Here is a 4,804-nt window from a genome sequence, read left to right as displayed (position 1 = left end):
TTGGATTTTTTTTTTTTTCTCCCAGTGGTAGCAAAGATGTTACCTAAAATCAAAGCATACTTTTATCCCAAATGTAAAACAGTAAGAATGAAACATTAAAGCTTTGGGAAGGCGGACGACAACACCATAGCATATTCCTTTCAAGATGTATGAAGCTGCTTTATTCAGAGTGGGACACAGTAAGACTTCGGTGAACGTGGGTTTGTGCTATGCTGAGCCCCTACACCTGCCTCACCTCTAGCAAATGGCAAACCTGTTTCTTCTAGACACCATGGGTTCTCGTAGCTTTTCCCAGACAAGCTCCTTCTCACATCCACTCATTCTTTTAACAAATGTTTGAATACTTCCTATATTTTAGATGCTTAGGGTACAATAGTAAGCTCAATACGCAAGAACTCATGAAAACTATATTAGAGTGAGGAGGCAGACAACAAAATGAAATGGATCAATAAATATATATGGTGTCCCACATACAGATAAAAATTGGGAGGAAAAATAAAAAGAGACAGGATAGGACATTTGTGTGTGTGTGTGTGTGTGTGTGTGTGTGTGTGTGTTCCTAGAACACAGTGTCTAAAGCTAGAGCTATGGTACTGGCATGTAGATCATTTAGTAGAGTGCTTGCCTAGCAGGTAGGAAGCCCGATTTCCACTGGGCTGTGACCCTCCTAATTGAGAGGTAGAAGGCAGGAAGGTCAGAAGTTCAAGGTCAACCTTGCCTGCATAATAAATTTGAGGACAGGTTGGGCTACTTGAGACTGTCTCTAAAAAGTCATAAAACTGAAGCAACATAGAACATGTGTGTTTTCCTTTTATCTTTCAGGGAAACAAGAACAAAAGACAGCCAAAGGGAGGCAGACAGGCTGGAGAAAGAGTGCAAGGTATGTTCTCTGATAGCTGTTGCTTGGGGCCAAGTGCAAGTGATCTCCGCATTCCATAGAAATGGCTCCTGATTGACCACAAGAGCTGCTGTGCCTCAGGACACTACAAAAGAGAAGAATTTGCAGCTCTCTACATCCCTCAGGGTATTAACTCCAAAACTGTGGGTTGTCCATATGTGAGCACCAAGCATATCCTGTGGCACCTGCTACTTGGCACAGGTAGGGAAGCCTGAGGTGTGAGGGGAGAGGCATATGGTATGCTGTGTAGGGAGGTATTACCAGGTTGTGCCTACATCACCCTGGTGGGAGCCCCCATAGAGCCAATGTTCTGTGGCAATTGGAGCAGAATAAGAGGGAAGAACTCTGGAAACAGAAGAAACGGAAAGGATTGGAGATGCTGCAGATGAATTGTCTGGTACTGAAGCAAAGACCAGGGGGTGGGAACTCATCAAAATGATATCTAAATATAGGTTAGAAGCAGTCTGATTATCTGAAGGATGAACATTTAGGGCAGAAAGAAGGGCAAAACCTAGCTTAGTTGGAGAGCACACACATGCACACACACACACACACACACACACACACACACACACACACAATATGCTCAAGGGATGGAGGTGGGGGATGCCAAGGCAGCAGCGATGATCTGAAGGGGAAGAGAGGCAGGAGGAGAGGATGCTAGGCAAGCTGCTGGTGGTTGGCTCATGTGAAGCTACAGGCTGCAGGAAGAAGTTAGGTTATACTTCAGTTACTGTGGTGGTTTAAATATGCTTGGCCTAGGGAATTAGGAAGTATGGCCTTGTGGGAGTGGGTGTGACCTCTGTGCCTTTCCCCCAGCCTTGAGCAGGCTGAATCAGACCTTGATGTTGCCCTAGTTGGCTAGCCCACCTAGGGTGGAGTCTTCCAACCTAGGTGAAGTCTATTGTCCTGTCACATCTGCAGCTTCCTGCAAGAAGGTACTACCTGCTGAGCAGCTGAGCTTGTCTTCCTGACAAGATCCTGGCAAAGTGGGGGACAGATTTTCCCTTTTAAATTCAGACCTTAGAATTAAACATTGGGCCTTGATCAGAGAACTGTGTCTTAGCTCGTTATTTCTCTCACCATCCTTCCCATCCATCCCCAGCTTTCCTTTCAGGAACCCAGTAACCTGTGGCCACTGGTGGCTGCAGGCCTCGTTGGAGGAAGTATGTCACTGTGGACGTGGGTAATGAGAACCTGCTCCTAACCATATGAGAGCCAATCTTCTCCTCGCTGATTTTGGAACAAGAGGTAGAAGTCTCAGAAGTCTCAGTTCTCCAGTGCCATGCCTGCCTAGATGCTGCCATGCTTCCTGCCATAATGATAAAGGACTGAGCCTCTGAATCTGTAAGCAAGCTGCAATTAAATCTTGTACTTTATAAGAGTTGATATAGTCATGGTGTTTCTTCACAGCAATGAAACTATAAGACAGGTACCATGAACAGGCATTGGACAGGGAGATTTCTGGCAGATGTTTGGTACAACCCAAATGATATTCAAAAGGCTCACTTCGGGTTTCTATGTGGAGAAGTTAAGGAGTCCATAGTAAAGCCGAAAGATCATAACTGGGGACCTGCCTCAAGGTGTGGCAATGGAGCATGAGAAATGACTGACTAGTGGGTGCTATCTGATGGCAGAACACCAGAAGGATAACATTAATGACTTGATAGACAGGGCTTGGGGAGAGACATAGTCAAAAAGGCTTCCACAGTTGTTCTGAACAACTGAAAGAATGAAATTCAAACAAGGAGGACCATAGAAAGAAAGTTTCCAGGCAAATCAGCTGATGTTCATACTTGAGCACCACTGTCTGAGGTACCAAGTGGGCTGGATAGTAGAGATATCTGTACTACAGACGGAGCTTTGGAGTCACCAGAAAGATGATCACAGTTGAAACTACAAATCTAGGCAGGGTGACCCAAAGGGTGAGACGGGGAAATAGAAAGATAGAAGGTTTGAGTTAAGAGGTGCTAGGGACAAAAATGATAAAGGAAAATAGTACTGAAGAATAAGTTACAAGAGAGATCTGGGAGAGGAAAAAGTGGACAGGATTCTAGACATAAGTCAAGAGTTTGCTCTCTCTTGCCTCTTGTTGACTCTTGCTTCCCTCTTGACCTCCTGGAATCTTGCCTTCCTCCCTCCCTTCTCTATTCCCTTCCCCCAGCTGTCCACTTGTTCATGGCTAACCACTGCTTCTCTACTCTCTTTCTGCCTTTCTCTTCCTCTACTACCCTCTTAACTCCCCTCCCCATGCCCTGAATAAACTCTATTCTATACTAATAAAAAAAAAGAGTTTGCTAATCATGAAGTAAACATGCTATAATTTTTTAGCTCAAATGTCTCTCAAAGGCATGTATTAAAATTTGACCTACACTAGAAGCTATTGAGAGATGGTAGAAATTTGAAGGGACAGAGTCTAATAAATTTCTAGATTATTGGGACATGCCCTTTCAGGAGACTGTAGCACTTTGGTCTGTTCATTTTTCATTGGAATGCATGTAAGGGCATGCATGCATGTATGAGTCTTGGTCCTTTTACACTTAATTTTGGGGGCTTGTCTGGGATAAGTTCTCACTATTTAACGCAAGCAAGCCTTGAGTTGAACATTCTCCTGCCTCAACCTCCTGAGTGCTGAGATTACAAGTTTGGAAACCATAACTGTCTGAACTTTTAATTTCATTAGTTTTCTATGCCAGGGCACCTATAAAAGTTGGGCCTATGATAAGGTTCCAACTTCAGTTTCCTTAACTGCAAAATAGTAGCAATAATACTTTTTTTAACTGTAGGTTTTAGTATAGTCCACAAAGAATGTCACAAGTGATATATTATACACAGAGAACACTCCACATTATGTTAGCCATGTCTGTGACGCTCTTCTCTACTCCCACCTTGTTTCTTTGCCTTTTCATTTCTCAGTCTTTCATTGTCCCCTTCCATTTGGCCCCTTTTTTCTTTGTTTGTGGAGGGAACAGCTGCTTCAGGTCAGTATTTTGCTTAAGAAAGCATTATTTTTTTTTCTGCGTGTAAGGAGATGTTACCTGTAGGCTTTCTTCTTTCTGAATTTTGAGTTTTAGCCAAGGACTCAAAAGGTTGAGAACAATGGATACCAGATCCACCATCAAAAATGAAAACCAAGATATTTAAAGCATAGTTAATTGTCCTTAGTTCTGAGCCCACACTGGAATATCTAAAAAATCCTAAAAACACTCAGAGAGGCAGAGTTTCCTTGGAGAACACTCTCAGACAGTGGGGAAATTCTTATAAAGCTAAGTGAATATGATTTTGAATGGGCCTCTTAGGTATTGGCCACTTGTCTCTGGGATAGTTTGAAGATTCCAGAAGCTGTATTCTCACATCTGTCCAAAAATCTAATGACTGGAGCTCAACTGAGCAGCAGGGCAAGGTTAGTGTAAGAAAAGGCTTAGCAAAGAGCTGTGAATTCAAGGCTGTGCTTGTCTGGAGCCAAAGTATAAGGCCTAAATCTCTGGACAAGGTGATTCCTGGGGAGGGTAAGGCAACCCCAGCTGTGGGTCAGGAATCACTGGATGCATGAATGTCATAAAAGCATCATGAGAAGGCATTGCTCAAGACAGATACAGGACTTTCCCAGACAGGGACTTCAGAATTAGATGCCATAGGTTCAAACCCACACTTTGCCATATTCTAACTGGAGGTCATGAGGCAGCATCTCTGTGTGCTCATCCTCCACTCCTATGCTGTGTAAGTCCAGGCATAGGACATATCAATACTAGGCGAAGAACAGCCGTGCAGTTCTTTGAAATGTGTTATTCTTCTCTTTTCTGCCATAGGACCAAGCCTGCAGTGAGCTAGAAGGAATGTTTGAAGAAAATAGGCTTTCTGCAAAAAAAAAAAAAAAAAAAAAAAAAAAAAAAAAAAAAAAAAAAA

Source organism: Mus pahari, chromosome 4 (genome assembly GCF_900095145.1).
Source record: "Mus pahari chromosome 4, PAHARI_EIJ_v1.1, whole genome shotgun sequence".
Classification (NCBI taxonomy): Eukaryota; Metazoa; Chordata; class Mammalia; order Rodentia; family Muridae; genus Mus; species Mus pahari.
Note: the sequence above shows the minus strand (reverse complement) of the source record.